This window comes from Hemitrygon akajei, chromosome 1 (assembly GCF_048418815.1).
Source record: "Hemitrygon akajei chromosome 1, sHemAka1.3, whole genome shotgun sequence".
Lineage (NCBI taxonomy): Eukaryota > Metazoa > Chordata > Chondrichthyes > Myliobatiformes > Dasyatidae > Hemitrygon > Hemitrygon akajei.
The window spans coordinates 191,273,136-191,293,461 of NC_133124.1; the positions used below are offsets into that span (position 1 = coordinate 191,273,136).

A 20,326-nucleotide genomic window follows, 5' to 3' on the forward strand; every position below is an offset into this window, starting at 1 on the left:
ACGGACGCGGAGACCGAACTATTTGGTATATTAAAAACCGGAGAACAATAGGTTCTGGATGAGTAAGGGTGTCAGTACTTATGAGGACAAGGCAGGAGAATGGGGTTGAGAGAAAAAATAAGTCATCCATGAATGGCAGAGCAGATTCAATGGGCCGAATGGCATAATTCTGCTCCTGTGTCTTAGCTTCTGGTTTCTTGCTGTGTAAATTATTGCCTACACGTCAACATCTCTCCAGTGTCTCTCCAACCCTTTGAAAGACCTGCAAAACTCTTACCTTTTTCCACTTCCACTCTCTTCCCCAAACTACAGTCTATTTTTACCGTGAACTCCATCCCCCAAAATCCTGAGAGACTAAAAGCTCTTCTATACACCGAGCTCTAATGGTGCTGGCAGGTCCCACACATCTACCACTCTGAGAGCCTCAGCGACTCCGCAAAGTCTTCCCTTGCTCTCCACTAATACTGAACGTTCCCCTGGTGTTCTGAAATTGAGGTCACTGTTGTAAGAATGGAAAGACCCCCCCTCTAGGTCTACTAGCAACTGAAGGCATCTCTAACCCTGCTGGTGCTCTGCTCACATATGTATGTCAGATGAAGGGTCTGGGCCCAAAGTGTTGACCGTTTACTCTTCTCCATAGATGCTACCTGGCCTGCTGAGTTCCTCCAGCACTTAGTGTGTGTTGCTCGGATTTCCAGCATCTGCAGAATTCCTCCTCTTTATACATGTCAGAGGACAGTCAGGGAGCAGCCTAGCCTCAGTGTGAGGACCCCAATGTTCACCGCTCCTGTGTGCACTGAGAAACAAAGGCTGATCAACCTGTGAGCGGCAGGGTAGCACAATGCTTGACACCACCAGCGACCCGGGTTCAATTCCCACTGCTCTCTGTAAGGAGTTTGTATGTTCTCCCTGTGACTGCATGGGTTTCCTCTAGGTGCTCCGGTTTCCTCCCACATCCCAAAAACATACTGATTAGTAGGTTAATTGGCCAAATGGGTCTGATTGGGTAGCATAGGCTTGTTGGGCTGGAAGGGCACCACAAAGCTAAATAAATAAATATAAAATTTAATGATGTTTAGCTCTGAGTTAATCCTCCAGCAACCCCCTTATCACAATATTCAACTCGATCTCATCAGCCCCATACCCTTCTCCTCTATTCCCTGCGGTTTATTCTCTCTGTAATGACCCGGTTAGGATTTCTACTGCTATGCTGAGAAGTATTTTATTTTCGCTGTTTTCTGTAAAAGCAAGTGTGTTCTGCTGGAACGACTGTTTTGGTTTTGGCTAAAGATAAGGAGCCACCTTGTCCAACTTAGGAATGTTGTGTCAGCCAATCAGGAATGTGGGATGTGAGTGAAGGTTCTACAGAGCTGAGGGTAAGAGTTTTCTGAAGGACAGGAGTCTGGTTTGGGGACCTTTGGTGGGGGATGCAGAGAGGGAAGACCTCGATGCAAGGAGTGCTTCGTGAGATGGAGTCCGAGAAGAGAAATTATACCCGCAATTGGTGATGAGAATTCAGCGCCGTGAGTAAAGAGACTACTCCAGAATGAGCTCCCATGTTTAAGTGCAGATTTAGAGTGGTTTAACTGTCATGGGCCCTTTTATTTTTCCCTCTTTTCCTATTAACTGCTTGTTAAAGCTGAAATTGGAAAATATACTTTCTTTATAATTTTATGCTGGCATACCATCCGTTATTTCCTGGTGATTGATAATTGCAGGATTTACACAGCATTCGCTCACCTTGAGGTGCTTTTGATCGGACTATCACTGTTTAGCTGAACACCAAATCGTACCCACCCTAGACGTGTATTGTTTATGAAAGGTGGCCCTCTCACCACTGTCATGCAGCTGTAAGCAGAGTCAGCTAATGAGCCAAGTTGGTACATGAACCCCAGTGAGAGGGCTGCATCTCTCACACCCAACCATCAACTCCCTTTTGATTCTTTTACCACTTAGCCACATGATCCACAGCAGCCAATTAATCTACCAGGACAATTTTTTTTTGGATACTGAAGAAAACGGGGGGGGGGGGGGGGGGGGGACGGGACTCTATGTGGTTTAACATGCTTACTCCACACAGACAGCACCAAAATCGCTGGAGCGGCAAGCTAGCAGCGTGTGGCCCATCCTTGTGTTTGCTCGACAGGACTTTTTGGAAGCTGGACATCATCACACCACCTCAACTGTGCAAGGCTCTCTCAGACCCAGCCTTGCCAATACTTAATCATTTCAGGTATCCCCACACCTATCAAGTCACTGTCTCCTACCCCTTGCAGAACACCATAACAAAGGGAAAAATAATCTGCAACAAAAACACGGTCAGGCAGCATATGCAAAGAAACAGAATATGTGGAGAATCATTTTGGGCCAGGACCTTTCTTCAGAACTCTTAGTTCACAACTAAGCATCAATGACCTGAAATACTGACCCAATTTCTTTTCCCTGCGGGTAACGACCAATCAACCAAGTGCTTCCAGCTTTTTTTCTATTTTTGCTTCAGGCATCCAATCAAGGCCTGGCAAGCCAGTGCTGGCTCGGTACCAAGCTCTCTGCGTCACGAGTTCAAGTCCCATCACCGACACAAGAATGCAGCTCGCAGTAAGTGGAGCTCTGACAGCACTGAGAGACATCGTTACCTAGACTTTAATTAATTGAACTGAAATTCCTCAGTTCCTGTTGTAAGGTTTAAACTCCCTGGATACTTGTTCTGTAACTTATCATGGTGATAGCGTACTACATTAACTGGATAAAATTGCTCGGTCTCCACAGAAAGGGGAGTGACCCAGGAGCTTCCTCCAACACCAGCCAAGGCTCTTTAGTTGCCCTGAATACCAATGACTGGTTAGTGTGATTGTGACTGTAATAACATGGGTTGGTACACTAGTGTAGTGGTTAGTGCAACACTTTACAGCGTTAGCGATCACCCGTTGGGTTCAATTCCCACCTTTGCCTGTACTTTCTCCCCATGACTGCGTGGGTTTCCTCCAGGTGCTCCTGTCTCCTCCCACATCCCAAAGACGTACAGGTTAGAGTCAGTGAGTCGTGGGCATGCTATGTTGGAGCCAGAGGTGGTGGCTATACTTACGGGCTGCCGCCAGCACAATCCTCGCTGATTTAATTTGATGCAAATTACACACTTCACTGCACGCTTTGATGTACATATGGCAAAGAAAGCTGACCGCTTTCTTTAACCCTTTACGTGTTTTGACCCCTGTATCACACATGCTGTCACAGAGCTACTGCCTGATGGCGCCAGAGACCCGAGTTCAATTCTGACCTTGGCTGCTGCCTGTGTGGAGTACGTACATTCGCCCTGTGACCGGTGGTTGATACAGGTTACTGCAGTTACCTCCTACATCCCAAAGAGGTGGGTTAACTGGTCACTGGAGAGGCGAGGGTTAGATCCTGAGGAAAGCAGACAGGGAATGCGAGGAGAATAAAAGAGGGTAGAATGAAGAATCACTGTAACTGGGTGGTTAAGGGGTTAATATGGACTTAATGGGCTGAAGGGCCTCTTTGTGCACTGTATGACTCAGTGACATACTCTAGATCTCAGACTAGACATTTACCTAAACACAACTTACTGACACTCTGCTCCACTGAACCAATGAATATTTCGAATAAGGAACTTTAATTTATAAGCACAAGTGCCTGTAGTCTAGACAAACACACACACCAGGGGGAGCAGATTCAACGGCAGCTTTCAATAGGTAACTGGATAAGCATCTGAGAGGGCAAAACGTCAAAAAAGTGGGGTAAACCGGATTGGTTATTTTTCTTTTTGCATATGTCCAGTCAAGGCTCACTGAGCCAAATGACCCCCTTCACTGTTGCAACTGTGGTGTGACTGTGGGACTGAGGGAGGATACTGAACTGGCAGTTCTATGCCATGGATGAGGGCTCAGGAGACCACGTGCAGGCGCTGGGAGCAGTGCTGCCAACAGCCCTGTGCTCACGCAGTCTCACACACACATCTGTGGACAGGCTGAGCGTGTGGACTAACACACACAAAATGCTGGAGGAACTCAGCAGCACCTACGGAGGGGAATAAAGAGCCAACGTTTCAGGCCCTTCAAATCAGGGCTGCCACCCCAGTGACAAACCCCACAGGCCGATACAAGGGATGGTGTGATAAAGATTCAAAATAATTGGCTATCAGACAAGGGAGCACTTCCCTAGGCTTCACAGCCCAGCCATGTACCAATTGCCAATGAGTTCTGCAAAATTAATGATGACAGAAGTGATTATGAGAGTCTGAATATGAAGGGCAACAGACTGTGGGTGGATGTATGCGAGGGAGCATACACGAGAGACTGTAAGTGTGTGTGGGAGAGTATGAGTGAACAAGTTCGCTTGTGTGAATGCATAGGTGGGACAGCACATGGGTATTTTATCAGTGTGTACGTGAGAATGTCTCCATGCCCAAGAAGCCATACCGGATCCTTTTAATAACCAGCAAAACTATTAACTGCAGAAGCCTTTCACACACAAGCTGCATTAGTGAACACAACACGCACATAATGAACCAATGTTAGCACAACCAATAACCCGAAGGAAAACATTGCCGCTTTAAAGCCACCTGAGGTGGGGCCCACCGGCGGAGCAGCGCGCATTACCAGCGCACAGCTGTCACTCTCGACACCCGGCTCCCGGGACGGAGCAGCCCGGCGGGGGTAACGGCAAACCCGGATTTTAAAAACAATTTCGCCGCCCTCTGGGAAGGCAGCGACCGATCCGAGCGAGGCAGAGAGTTTAAATTAAAAACAGGAACACAACTGACCGACAAATGCTGTTTAAACCGAGAGGGCGAAGAGAGGGAGGAAAGTTTCATGGAGGGGAGGGAAGGAGTAGCTCTCGCTCCCCTCTCCCCGTGGAGCGGGGGTGAGGGATGGATTGGCGAGGGAGTGAAACGTTTTCCATCAGCCGGCGGCGAGTAATTTACCTGCGGCGGACAGCAATTCTCCCGTACACCTCACGGAGCCTAGAGTCAACGGTGGGGGCTCTCTCCCTTCTGCCCCCTCAGTCCGAAGCGACCCCCTGCCCTCTTTCCTCGGGTGGGGGAAGGCGCCGAGCACCCGGGGCTCGGAGGAAAGTCCGGCGAAGCGAACACGCTGGTCTCCCGTGCGCGCACACGCAGAGTCCGAGTGAAAGAGCACAGACGCTTTCCTCCCTCCGCCCCTTCCTCACTCCTCCGCTCCTTCTCTCCTTCCCCGCCCTTCCTCACTCCTCCGCTCTTTCTCTCCTTCCCCGCCCCTTCGGTCCTTCCCTCCCTCCCTCTCTCGTGCCTCTTCCTCACTTCTCCTGTCGCCCGCCCCTCTTCCTCACTCCTCAGCTCCCTCTCCCCTTCCTCACTACTCCGCTCCCTCACCCCGTCCCAACTCCTCACCCTCCGCTCCCTCCCTCAAAGCCCCTTTCCTTTTCCTCGCTTCCCCCCTCTCTCCCCCCCCCCCCCGCCTTCTTCACTCCAACTCCAACACAAAAAAAACTTTTCGTCCGGGTAGGGGGGGAAATACCGATCGGCAACAGTTTCGGCCGCCGGAGCTCAGCTCCCTCTTCAGAGCAGATGGACACCTCCTCCTCACCCCCCTCCCACACACTGAACGTTGCAGGATGCAAACGCTGCAGCCGCCGGCGCTGCCATGCAGCCCAGAACTTTCTCTGGCACTCGGAAGTGTGCGCTTTTTTGTCAAGATCTTCTGCGGCTCTTTTGTTCGCGAGGATTAGGGGATTTGCGAAGCAGCCGGAGAATCGCCCGCCCTCCCGCTCACAGTACCCTGTCTCTGCCCCCTTCACTCATACCATCCAGTCTCCTCTCTCTCCTCCATTCCCTGGCCCTCCTACCACCTTCCCTACCCCATCCCATATTTCTCTTCACTTCCAATCGGTCCCACACTCTCCCCAACCCATTACTTACCTCAGCATCCCCACACAAAACCCTCCCCTCCACACTCACTGCCGACTGCCCCTAGCCCCAGACCCATCACCAATCCCCCAACTCACTGCCCACTCCTCTCACAGGTTTAATCCTGACCCAGGCTTCAGTTCAGTTTGGAGTTTGCACATTCTCCCTGTGATCATGCACCCAATGCTCTGGTTCCCCCACTACACCCCAAAGGTACGCAGGTTTAATAGGGTACAGTAACTTGCCCCCAATGTGTAGGTTTGAGGGGGGTAGATTCTTGGGCCAGGGGAAATTGATGTGGGGAGAATAGGGTTAACGAGTACTTGATGACTGATGTGGGCCAAAGGACTAATTTCTTTGCTCTGGTGACCACCTCCCCCCACCCAACCATTGGTATGGAATCCCCAGGATCTGAATCATCCCCCATGTAATAGAGCAGTCATCAAGAACAACAGGAGGCAGCCATTTGGCCCCTCAGTGCTGCCCTCTCAGTAAACTCAAGGCTGACATCCTGCCCATCCCCATACCGATTCCCTTCATGTCCAAAAACCCATCACTCTCAGCTTTGAGTAATATCAATTGGGGAGGTGGGGGTGCAGAATTCCACACCAAACAGTCAGGAAACCTCGGCTCACTTTCGTCATGTATGCTTGCCCTCTGAATTGAGCCCAAGATGTCTGGTTCCAGGCAACTGAGAAACTATGTGCACCCTGTCAAACCCTTCAGGATTAATGCCCCAGGACATCCCTCGTTTTTTAAAACACAATCAAGTTCATCGGACCCCATCACCCCATATCAGAATCAGGTTTAACACCTCTGGAATATGTCATGAAATTTGTTGTTTTGCAGTAGCTGTACAGTGCAATAAGCAGTAATGAAAAAAACTATAACTTACAATAAGAAAAATATATTCAAAATTAAAGTAAGTACTGCAAAAAGAGAGCCAAAACAAAAGGATGTCATGGTAGCACAGCAATTAGTGTGCTGCTATTACAATAGACAATAGGTGCAGGAGTAGGCCATTTGGCCCTTCTAGCCAGCACCGCCATTCACTGTGATCATGGCTGATCATACACAATCAGTACCCCGTTCCTGCCCTCTCCCCATATCCCTTGACCCTGCTAACTATAAGAGCTCTATCTAACTCTCTCTTGAATGCATCCAGAGACTTGGCCTCCACTGCCTTCTGGGGCAGAGCATTCCACATATCCACCACTCTCTGGGTGAAAGAGTTTTTCCGCATCTCTGTTCTAAATGGCCTACCCCTTATTCTTAAACTGTGGCCTCTAGTTCTGGACTCACCCATCAGCGGGAACATGCTTCCTGCCTCCAGCGTGTCCAATCCCTTAATAATCTTATATGTTTCAATCAGATCCCCTCTCATCCTTCTAAATTCCAGTGTATACAAGCCCAGTCGCTCCAATCTTTCAACATATGACAGTCCCGCCATTCCAGGAATTAACCTTGTGAACCTACGGTGCACTCCCTCAATAGCAAGAATGTCCTTCCTCAAATTTGGAGACCAAAACTGCACACAATACTCCAGGTGGGGTCTCACCAGGGCCCTGTACAGCTGCAGAAGTACCTCTTTACTCCTATACTCATTCCTCTTGTTATAAAGGCCTGCATGCCATTAGCTTTCTTCACTGCCTGCTGTACCTGCATGCTTGCTTTCATTGACTGATGTACAAGAACACCTAGATCTCGTTGTACATCCCCTTTTCCTAACTTGACTCCATTTAGATAGTAATCTGCCTTCCTGTTCTTGCCACCAAAGTGGATAATCTCACATTTATCCACATTAAACTGCATCTGCCATACATTTGCCCACTCACCCAACCTGTCCAAGTCACCCTGCATTCTCATAACATCCTCCTGACATTTCACACTGCCACCCAGCTTTGTGTCATTGGCAAATTTGCTAATGTTACTTTTAATCCCTTCACCTAAATCATTAATATATATTGTAATCAGCTGCAGTCCCAGCACCGAACCTTGCGGTACCCCACTGGTCACAGCCTGCCATTCCGAAAGGGACCCGTTAATCACTACTCTTTGTTTCCTGTCAGCCAGCCAATTTTCAATCCATGTCAGTACTCTGCCCCCAATACCATGTGCCCTAATTTTGCCCACTAATTTCCTATGTGGGACTTTATCAAAAGCTTTCTGGAAGTCCAGGTACACTACATCCACTGGCTCGCCCTTGTCCATTTTCATAGTTACATCCTCAAAAAACTCCAGAAGATTAGTCAAGCATGATTTTCCCTTCATAAATCCATGCTGACTCGGACTGATCTTTCTACTGCTATCCAAATGTGTCATAATTTCCTCTTTTATAATTGACTCCAGCATCTTTCCCACCACTGACGTCAGGCTAACCGGTCTATAATTCCTTGTTTTCTTTCTCCCTCCTTTCTTGAAAAGTGGGACAACATTAGCCACCCTCCAATCAGCAGGAACTGTTCCTGAATCTATAGAACATTGGAAAATGATTACCAATGCATCCACGATTTCTAGAGCCACCTCTTTAAGTACCCTTGGATGCAGACCATCAGGTCCCGGGGACTTATCAGCCTTCAGACTCAACAGTCTATCCAACACCGTTTCTTGCCTAATATAAATTTCCTTCAGTTCATCCTTTACCCTAGTTCCTTTGGCCACTATTACATCTGGGAGATTGTTTGTGTCTTCCCAAGAGAAGACAGATCCAAAGTACCTGTTCAACTCATCTGCCATTTCCTTGTTACCCATAATAAATTCACCCGTTTCTGTCTTCAATGGCCCAATTTTGGTCTTAACCATTTTTTTGCTATTCACATACCTAAAGAAGCTTTTACTATCCTCCTTTATATTCTTGGCTAGTTTACCTTCGTACCTCATTTTTTCTTGGTGTATTGCCTTTTTTGTTATCTTCTGTTGCTCTTTAAAAGCTTCCCAGTCCTCCGGTTTCCCGCTCATCTTTGCTATGTCATACTTCTTCTCTTTTATTTTTATACTGCCCTTTACTTCCCTCATCAGCCACAGCCGCTCCTTACTCCCCTTAGGATCTTTTTTCCTCTTTAGAATGAACCGATCCTGCATTATTCCCAGAAATACCTGCCATTGTTGTTCTACTGTCTTCCCTGCTAGGGTATTGTTCCATTGAACTTTGGCCAGCTCCTCCCTCATAGCTCCATAGTTCCCTTTGTTCAACTGTAATACTGACACATCCGATTTTCCCTTCTCCTTCTCATATTGTAGGTTAAAACATATCATATTATGGTCACTAACTCCTAATGGTTCCTTTACCTCGAGGTCCCTGATCAAATCCGGTTCATTGCACAACACTAAATCTAGAACTGCCTTCTCCCTGGTAGGCTCCAGTACAAGCTGTTCTAAGAATCCATCTCGGAGGCACTCCACAAACTCCCTTTCTTGGGGTCCAGTACCATTCTGATTCTCCCAGTCTACCTGCATGTTGAAATCCCCCATGACAACTGTATCATTACCTTTGCGACATGCCAATTTTAACTCTTCATTCAACTTACACCCTACATCCAGACTGCTGTTTGGGGGCCTGTAGATAACTCCCATTAGGGTCTTTCTACTCTTAGAATTTCTCAGTTCTATCCATACTGACTCTACATCTCCTGTTTCTATGCCCCCCCTCGCAAGGGACTGAATATCATTCCTCACCAACAGAGCCATCCCACCCCCTCTGCCAGTCAGTCTGTCCTTCCAATAAGATGTATATCCTTGAATATTCATTTCCCAGGCCCTGTCCGCTTGAAGCCATGTCTCTGTTATTCCCACAACATCGTACTTGCCAATTTCCAACTGAGCCTCAAGCTCATCTACTGTTTTCCTTATACTTCGTGCATTCATATATAATACTTTTAATTCATTACTCCCCTCTCCTTTCATATCAATTCCTATTTCATTTGGCCACACTGAATGATCTCTTCTTGAGCTTTCTACTCCATTGATTCTGTTGTCCTTTTTAACTTTTCTTATTTTCACTTTCACTTTAACTCCATCCTTATATTTCCAGTTCATCCCCTCCCCCCCACTACTTAGTTTAAACACATCCATGTTGCAGTGGCAAACCTGTCTGCCAGAATGCTGGTCCCCCGCCTATTAAGGTGCAACCCGTCCCTTTTGTACAATTCATCCCTACCCCAAAACACATCCCAGTGGTCCAAGAATGTAAATCCTTGCTTCCTGCACCAGTTCCTCAGCCACACATTCAGATCCATTATCTCCCTGTTCCTGCAGGGAGTTACCAGAAGCAAACCAGAGATAACCACCCTGGAAGTCCTGCTTTTCAGCTTTCTTCCGAGTTCTCTGAAGTCCCGCTGCAGAATGTCCTTCCTCTTCTTCCCAATGTCATTTGTGCCAAGATGCACTACCACTTTCAGCTGTTCACCTTCACCCTTGAGGATTCCCTGCAATCGGTCCGTGATGTCCTGGATCCTAGCACCAGGGAGGCAACACACCATCCTTAAATCTCACCTGTTGCCGCAGAAACCCCTTTCTGTACCTCTAACTATGGAGTCCCCTACTACCACGGCTCTTCCTGATGTCTGACTCCTCGGCTCTGCTTCTGCACCAATTTTCGGCTCGCAGACTGGCAGTATCTTCTGTCCTGACAGCTTCCAAGAGGGTGAACCTGTTTATGAGGGGTACATCTCGGGGCATTCCAGAGCTCACCTTTATGTTAGCAGTCTCTGTACATCTTTCCTGTGGAATCTATGGGTTTTCTCCCACAGCCCACAGGTGGGTAGGTTAATCGGTCACTGTAAATTGTCCCGTGATTACGTTAGGGTTAATCAAGTTTGTTGGAGGTTTCTGGGCACTCTGCTCTGCATTGCTAAATTAATAAATATAGTGAGGTAGTGCTCATGGGTTCATTGTCCATTCATAAATCTGACGGCAGAGGGCAGAAACTGATCCTGAAATGCTCCTCGAAGGTAGCAATGAGAAGAGGGCATGTCCCAAGTGATGGATGCCACCTTTTGAAGGTGGCCTTGAAGCTGGGGAGGCGACCGCCCATAACGGAGCTGGCTCCATCGTGGGCACAGAACTGAACCTGACCCTTTTTCTGAGATGCAGTCGTTTGGATGGGAGTACCCAGTTACCCTTCTCTAACGCAAGGGACAACTCGGTACCACTCACAGCGTCCAGCGAGCAAGGTCACAGTCATAAAACAGAGCAAGAAGCCCTCACACACATTGAGTCCACGTTGACCCACATTCACCCTGATCTCAGTTCATTCTTCACATTCCCATCAACTCTCCCCCACCCCCCAGATTTCCCTGCACACTACATGCAATTTATAGTCACTAATTAACCTGCCGAACTGCAGCTCCTTAGGATATACACACTCAGTCACAGGGAGCGCATGTCGACTCCACACAGACAGCACCCAAGATCAGGACTGAACCCAGTTCCCTCGAGCTCGGATGCAGCTGGCTTCCTTCCTTACTATTTTTTGCTCTCACTTTGGACTATATATTAATTTAAACTTTTTAAAAATCATGTATTGCATTATACCGCTGTCGCAAGACAACATATTTCACGACATACGCCAGTGATAGAGAACCTGATTCTGATTCTAGCTGCACCACCGACCCCCCCCCCCCCCACCCCCGTGGGGCTGCAAACCCCGGATCCGGCTTTACCCTGGCAAGTACGAAACAGACAGCGCTCCAGGGCGTCTGTTCACATCTCTGGGGGAAAAGGAAAAGCAAGAGCCACCAGGGTTCCTGTGGCTCAGCCACGACCTATTACTGCGCGTGAAAGAGATGCCGCATGAGCTATAAAGTGATCAATGTAAATTGGTTTACTGTTATTGTTGCAAGTAGCGGGTGAAAAATCTTTGTTATGCATACCAGCCGTACCGCTCATTATAACGGCACAGAGGCAGCAGAAGGGAAAGCAATAACAGAATGCAGAATAACATGTTAGTTAGAGATGAACTGGCAGTACAGCCACACAGTAACGTGCAAGGTCATCTCAGAGTCATTAGAATTTAGATTTAAAAGACGAGAACAATTATGGAAGTAATGAGTAGATGCGCTAGCAAGGAGTCGCCACGCTCCGGAGCCATTGATAAATTTTACAGAAAACAAACAGCTTGCCACCATCTTTAGTTTGTTATTTTATTTAGAGATACAGTGTGGAATTAGACCCTTCGAGCTATGCCAACAACCCACCAAATTAACCCTAGCAACACACACACACACAAAATGCTGGAGGAACTCAGCAGGCCAGGCAGCATCTATGGAAAAGAGTACAGTGGGCGTTTCGTGCCCAGACCCTCCATCGGGGCCCTTCAGCTGTCCTGATGAAGGGTCTCGGCTTGAAACGTTGACTGTTTACTCTTTTGGATTTTGGATTTCCAGCATCTTCAGATTTAACCCAACCATAACCACAGGACAATCTACAATGACTTACTGACTGCTTCGTCTTTGGAAACCGGAACACCCGGAGGAAACTCACACACTCCATAGGGAGAACATGCAAACTCCTTACAGGGGGTGCTGGGATTGAACTCTCAACTCCAATGCCCTGAGCTGTAATAGTGTCATGCTCACTGCTACACTACCGTGATATTGCTTTTTTAGATGCAGTGACCATGGTTGACGTACAGCTGGTGTCAGATGAGACATGTTTCCAACTCTCAATGTCTCTTGACTCAATGTTAATAATTAGTGTTTCAAACTTAAAAAGATAGCACCCCTATTTAATATTCCTCCTTGTTTTTAATGCTACTGGTTTGCATATTAGCAGCTCGTTACGTGTGCATCTGAAAGAAATGTCTACCAATTCACAGGTTAAGCATCCTTTTAACAATGTGGTAATTGCTGACAAGTACTCATCAATCACTCTTATCATGAAATAAAGAGTCAAGAGTTTCATTCTATCAAGTTAATAATTGTTGGGTGGATTTTAAAATGTTCAATTCTGCTTTTTCTCTCTCTCACTCTCTCTGCTTTTTCTTTCTCTCTATCTTATTTTCGTCAAATGATTTAACTTCAAATGCATCGACCTTTTCGGTTCTTCCACCATTCAACCTTGTTGGTTAGTAAAAAAAAACAATGCACCCTTGCTCTACATCTGTTGCTGCAGTAACATTAGCCAAGAGCTTGAGCATGTTTGCAGGCAAAAAGGAATCAAAATTTAAATGAGCACCGAAAGTGCACGGTTGGCATAATGGTACAGGGAGGAGAGACAGTCTGACAGTTCCATAAAAACATAGAAAACCTACAGCACAATACAGGCCCTTCGGCCCACAAAGTTATGCCGAATACATCCCTACCATAGAAATTACTAGGCTTACCTATAGCCCTCTGTTTTACTAAGCTCCATGCACCTATCTAAAAGCCTTTTAAAAGACCCTATCGTATCCACCTCCACCACCACTCATTCCACGCACTCATCACTCTCTGCGTAAAAAAATATACCCCTGACATCTCCTCTGTACCTACTCCCCAGCACCTTAAACCTGTGTCCTCTTGAAGCAACCATTTCAGCCCCGGGAAAAAGCCTCTGACTATCCACACTATCAATGCCTCTCATTATCTTGTACATCTCTATCAGGTCACCTCTCATCCTCTGTCACTCCAAGGAGAAAAGGCCAAGTTCACTCAACCTATTCTCGTAAGGCATGCTCCCCAATCCAGGCAACATCCTTGTAAATCTCCTCTGCACCCTTTCTATGGCTTCCACATCCTTCCTGTAGTGAGGCGACCAGAACTGAGCACAGTACTCCCAAGTGGGGTCTGACCAGGGTCCTATATAGTTGCAACATTACCTCTCGGCCCCGGATTTGGCCCCAGTCACCAGTAATGTCACTGAGAAGTTTACACATGTGGGCTGTCTTCCACATCAGAATTGGAATCAGAATTACTACATGTCATAGATGATGTGAAGTTTGTTGCTTTGGGGCGACACAGGAGTATAAACACAGAAAAATCTACAAGTTACAAAAGTAATTAATAAAAATAACAAGGGCCGTTCAGAAATTTGATGGCAGAGGGAAAGCAGCTGTTCCCAAGTCCCCAAGTGTGGGTCTTCAGGTTCTCATACTCCCTCCCTGATTTTCAAAACAAGAAGAGGGCATATCCCAGACATCCCAGTGATGTGCAGATGGCAGCAGCTCTGTATATAGATCGGGGTAGAATTGGTGGTGGGGGGGGTTGAAAGCTGTTGTGAATTTGGGACGAGAGTTTACAGTGTAAATTAATGGAGAACAGAATTGTCCTGAGAGCATCAAGTTGATATAGCAAATGACCTCCTCCAAAAAGTAATAAGGAAATATGAATGAAATGTTGACATATTTTCAAGGATTATGTTGTTAGGAATTAGATTTGTGGTGAGAGGAAGTTACAGAGAGGTTGAATACGTTGGATGACCAATTATGGGAGAAGGGGACAGAGTAATTGGAGGTCATGAGGTGTTAACTTGGGGAACAAGGATCATTCCCCTGTGACCATTGCCCAAGTTCGGCCCACATGAGGAGAGTGGGCAGAGGACTTGCCCTCATGGTACAGATATCCAGAGCTGTAGGGTGACTAGATCAATCTAAAGATTTTGTTGCCACATGCTCTCTGAGCTTCTGAGTTGGGGAATGTTTAAAAGGAATGAGTAAAACTATGTTTGAACAGTTTTTCTGTCTTCCTCTTTCCCCCAGAGAACTGGGAAGTGGTGGGAAAAAGTGTGGAGGAGTGTCAGGAGATGAGTAGGGAGAAGGGTGGAAGTATGGGAGCAGGAGAAAGTGGGTTGAGTCAAGGAGAAAGTATGGTGGGGAGGAGATTAGAAGGGACAATGGTGCCTAACGGCGACTCCTTTGCTTGTATCTTCGGAAACAGCTCCAGTTCCATCTTTAATATCTCTATTTTTCCCTTTCAGGGTTCTTTTGAAGACCGACCTGAAGTTACACGCTTCTTTGCGTGTAACTTCACGCTTCTTTCGGTTCTTTGGGGGAATAGAACCCGCTCTTGGGGTTTCACGACTGACCATTATTTGATATGCCAAGGATGTGGCCTAGGAGATTAGCTCACCTTTGGAGTTCTGGGATTTCGTAGCTCTGGAGGTGGGCAGACCAAAGGCTGGTGTCTCTGCAGAAATTTGGTGTTTCGTGGGAGACGGAAGATCAAAAGCAGTGAGCTGGCTGCTGGCTGTGTGCCCAGAGACCCGAGTTCTTTGGGCACATTCCCAAGCAACGGACTTTTAACATCGTAAATCAGCGAGATGTTTGTTACGTCTCACTGAAACGGAGACACCTCTTTTTCCCTAATTGGGGGGGGAGGGGGAGAGAGGGGGGAGAGGAGGGGGAGGGGGAGGGGGAGAGAGGGGGGAGAGGAGGGGGAGAGAGATAGATATAGTGGTATTTGAATACCTGGTGAATGAGTAGTCTTTGGGGGTACTGCAAGTCTGTGTCTTTTGTGATGTTTGCTGCACGCTTGAGTGCTTGGTGGAGGGTGCCGATGCTTTATTTTGCTGGGGGTGAGAATGTGAAGAGGGTAAGGGGTACGTGTAGAGGGGGTGGGCGAGGGGTAAGTGTAGCAAAATATGTAGACAGGACAAGAGAGAGGTACGTCATTGGGGAAGTAAGGAGAGGTGGCTAAAATAAGGTGCCAGGCCAGATGCGGAGACCACAAGGAAAAGGGAACCTGCGACCACAAGACAATGTGCTTGGCGAAGTATTCTGAGTCATACCTATTTCAAGTGTTTTGAAGTGCTTCCAAGTATTACGCTTTAACCTTTGCTAATTCTGAGTATTTCGCATGCTTAGCTATGCAATAGCCAATCAATTGATGAAATCGAATCGGTAACCATATTTGCGAATGTAGTACCCTGCTTTTGGGTATAAGTATGACCTTTGTAAACCGACATATTGGGAGTTGGCTACCTTACGCCCGAAGTGCGTGGGGCTGCGAACTCCTCTCTGAATAAAAACCGTTTCAGAGGTAATTTTGTGACTCTGGTGTTCTTCCTCAACTGAGCAGGTTAATAATTTCAGGTTGACAGAGGGGGAGGGGGGATCATTGCTTTGCTGCTGCTTACATGTGGGGGGAGCTGTGGGGGGGGGGGTTTGGGGTTCTAACATTTAACTGTCATTCATTCCTCTGTTTTCGTGGATGGGTGCAAAGAATAAAGCATCTCAGGGTGTATATTGTACACATTTCTCTGACATTAAATGTACCTTTGGAACTTTGAAAAACAGGTGCAGAGGAAGTGAAGAAAGGAAAAGGTGATGGAAATGGAATCCATAATTCCCATGTACCTCTGGATTTCATTCCAGTTCTAACTCTCAGAGTCCCCAATCAGAGGAAGCAGCTTCTCTCCAATCCTTCAACCAATATCACATCTCAGTTTCATTAACACCTTGAGCTACACACTTGGGAAGAATTCCAAGTGTACCATTCCGCTCGATCTTCCACCGGGGGGCAGTGACTCTCAGCCGAATTTACTCCAGCAAGAGCAAGCACCTGGGGCAGTCAAAGTGAGGGCAGGGGCAAGTGAGGGGGAACACCTGGGGCAACAGGAAAACCCAGAGGTGTAGATTATCCAACACACCCCTCCCGGCTGCTGACGGTTACCCCGGCAACAAGTCGGGTGCTAGGCCAGGTTTGATCCAGTGTAGAGAGTAATGACTTGTTGTTTGCTTTCCTTGCACAGCAACAGAGTCCACTGCTGTAAATGACTTTGTTTAACAAAAACATTCCAAGATCTATTCCCAGCTGAGGGCAAACAGACCACGACAATCCTTCCGTGTGGTGAGTCACAAAAGGGCACATGATAGTGGGAGGGCACTTGGCCAAAGATGCTTCTCAGAGATCTAGAATATCACATGAAGAGTCTTGTTTTCAATCAGATTGATCTACTTATCCATCGATCAATTTATTTATTTAGAAAAACGGTGAGGAACAGGCCCTTCTGGCCCTGCCCAGCAACCTACCTATTTAACTCCAGCCAAATCACAAGACATTTAAATGACCGGTTAACCTACTAACCAGCATGCCTTTGGAATGTGGGTGGAAACCGGAGCACCCGGAGGAAACCCACACACTCACGGGAAGAACGTACAAACTTTCTTACAGAGGACGCCGGATTTGAATTAAAACTCTGATGCCCCCAAGCTGTAACGGCGTTGCGCTAACCACTACATGACCCTGGCACCATCTTTTCTAAAAAGCACTTTGTTGCATCTAGTTTTGTTTCAACAGAAGGTCATGCCATCAGCTTCAGTTATGAAAGCGCACAGGAAAATGGGATCGGAAGCCCTTCGACCCTGTCCCACCATTCACAAGATTCTAGCTGATATACCCCAGGCCAGTTCCCCATTGTCTTTAATTCCCCAACGTGTCAAAAATTTATTTACCCTCATCCTTACGTAACCCCATTGATCAAACCTCAACACTCCTCCTCAATATGCAGATATTCCTGCATATGTTGTGTAAAGGGGGTTTCTTCTTTTTTCTTTGTTACTGTGTATGTAATCAAAATGGCTTCTTTGTTTTGTTAAAAGCAGGAATGCTTCTTTGTTGCGAGAGAGTGCTGGAAGCTTGTCTGGGTTAAAATTTACTGATAACGAGAATTGTATTCCTTTGTAAACCAATTGGGATTAATGTTGTTCTTTCTTCTGAGTCTGTAAGCTATTGTTGGCGAGCTTTTGGGGAGATCGGCGAGAGGGGTTGAGAGAGAGAGGACGCGATGCTGTAAGCTGGGCGAGGAACGGACCCCAAGCGGGGGTCCAAGGCCAGGAGGTACCCCGAGGAGAGGAGACGACAATAGATGTGCTTGGTTGACCACTTCGGGTGGTCCTGAGCTGCGAGTCGAGGAGTTCGGAGGGGATCGAATGGTGGCCAGAAGACTTCAGTAATTGAGCTCCAACGGTTGTGCACGAAGTGGTTTGGACTTTGATAAGTTTGGCGCCTTTTCTTTATTTTTTTCTTCATATATACTGTATTGTTATTAATCACTTAGTTATAGTAACCTTTATAAATTGTACTCATTTAATCGCATATGGTGTACTGTCTGTTTTTGGGCGAGGCGGGGACATCACACAGCATCCACACCAGCTGATTACCCAGTTTGGCGGGGCCGAAGGCTGCTCCCCCTAGATGAGAACGAGCTGAGCGAGCCTGAGGCGACCCAGGGGGTTACAGTTGCAAGAACGAAGCAGGCACACTAATAACATTTCAGAGTCACCTTGGTAAGTACATAGGTGGGAGAGGTTTCCAGGGCAATGGGCCAAGAGTGAGCAGATGGGCCCAGCTTACCGGCCACGTGGTCACATGGACAACTGGGCCGAAGGGCCAGTTTTCATGCTGTATCACTTTATGAAAGTTTTAAATGACAGCACCACTAGTTCCCACTAGTGGCAAACTGTACTTGGCAAGTGGGAGGCCTTCAAAAGTGAAATTTTTCGAGAGTATAGAGGGCAAGAAAAATAAAGGGGTGCATAGCAAGAACAAATGAGGTACTCGAGGAGCATAGGAAATGCAAGCGAATATTTGAGAAGGAAATCAGGAGGGTGAAAAGAAAGCATGTGGTTGCTTTACCAGACAAGGATGGAGAATCCCAAGGGTTCTACACATATATTAAGAGCAAAATGATAGCAAGGGACAAAATTGGTCCTCTGGAAGATCAGAGTGGTAATCTGTGCTTGGAACAGAAATAGATGGGGGAGATCTTAAATGGATCTTTTGCATCTGTATTTACTTGGGAGACTGGCCCAGAGTCATTAGGTTTGAGTTAATGCAGCAGCAAGGTCATGGCCCCTATATGGATTACAGAGGAGAAGGAGTTTGCAGTCTTGAGGGTCAATAAATTCCCAGGGCCTTACAAGGTGCTCCCTCGGACCCTGTGGGAGGCTAGGTTAGAAACTGCAGGGGCACTAAGAGAGATATTTAATACATCCTTAGCCACGTGTGAGGTGCCGGAGGATTGGAGGACAGCCAATGTTGTTCTGTTGTTTAAGGAAGGCTCTAAGAATAAACCAGGAAATTATAGGCCAGTGAGCCTGACATCAGTAGGGGGTAAGTTATTGGAAGGTATTCTAAAGGACCGGATAGATAAGTATTTGGATAGATGTGGACTGATTAGGGATAGGTAGGATAGCTTTGTGCATGGTAGGTCATGTCTAATCAAGCTTATAGATTTTTTTGAGGAAATTACCAGGAAAGCTAATGAGGGCTGAACAGTAAATGTTGTCTATATGGACAACATATCAAAGGCAAGGCCTTTGATAAGGTCCTGTATTGGAAGTTGGTCAAGGTGGTTTAGATGCTTGTCATTCAAGATGAGGTAGTAAATTGGATTAGACACAGGCTTTGCTAGAGAAGCCAGAGAGTGGTTGTAGATGGTTGCCTCTCTGACTGGAGGCCTGTGACTAGTGGAGTGCCGCAGGGATAAAGTGTTGGTCCAGTATTGCTTGTCATCTGTATCACTATCTGGATGATATATGTGCTGAACTAGGTCAGCATAGTTACAGGCGACACCAGGTTCAGGGGTATAGTGAATAGTGAGGAAGACGATCAAAGCTTGCAGTGGGATCTGGACCAGCAGGGAAAAAATGGGCTGAAAAACATCTGATGGAAGTTAATGCAATTGGGAAGGGCGTTTGGGAGGACCGCCATGGGTAGGTCTTACACGGCGAAAGGCAGGCACTGTGGAATGCGGTAGAACAGAGGGATTTGGGAATACAGATCCTGATTCCTTGAAAGTAGTGTAACAGGTAGCTAAGGTAAAGAAAGCTTTTGGCAAATAGTCCTTCATTAAAAGAAAATGTACTGAGTCCTGGAGTTGGGATGTTACGTTGAAATTGTATAGGACAATGGTGAGGCCTAATTTGGAGTGTTGTGTTCAGTTTTGGTCACCTGCCTATAGGAAAGAAGTAAATAAGCAACACACACACAAAATGCTGGAGGAACTCAGCAGGTCAGGTAGCATCTATGGAAAACAGCAGTCAGCATTTTGGGCTGAGACCCTTCCCCAGAACTGAGAAGGAAAGGGGGAGATGGCCTTACCCTTGCTCACATTAAACTCCATTTGCTGCATTTCACTCAACCTATCTACATCCCATTGCAAAACTGAAATGTCCCCAATTCCTCATGAAAGCTCTAACTTTCATGACGGAAAATAGTTTTGACTGTGTCCATGTGATAATCAGCTTCCAACCCAGATTCCTCCAATACCTGCCTTTTATTTGGCACTTCATCAATATTTTCTTGAAACCCCAATGTACCACGTCTACAGATGCCCCTGCATCAACTCTGCTTGTTACATCTTCAAAGAAAGTATGCTAATAATGGGTTTCATGCAAGGAAAACATGTGATTGCATTAAATAACCAGCTATTTCTTCCCTGATTATAGACTCCAGTATCTTGCCAACAGCAGAATTTAAACTAAGAGGCCTGAAGTTTCCTGCTTTT

At 46.8% G+C, this 20,326-nt stretch overlaps 1 protein-coding gene across 7 annotated transcripts in view; it reads right to left on the minus strand.

Moving 5' to 3' along the window:
• LOC140734219 (fibroblast growth factor receptor 1-like) overlaps nt 1-20,326 on the minus strand; it is a 188,477-nt gene that overhangs the window by 105,957 nt on the left and 62,194 nt on the right. The window contains exon 1 of one of the 7 annotated variants that reach the window (XM_073057913.1): nt 4,943-5,212. The exons of the other annotated variants lie outside the window; for them this stretch is intronic. The gene's annotated coding sequence lies outside the window, so the exon portion shown is untranslated. Of the gene's footprint in view, nt 1-4,942; nt 5,213-20,326 lie in introns of those variants that run through there. 7 annotated transcript variants of the gene reach the window in all.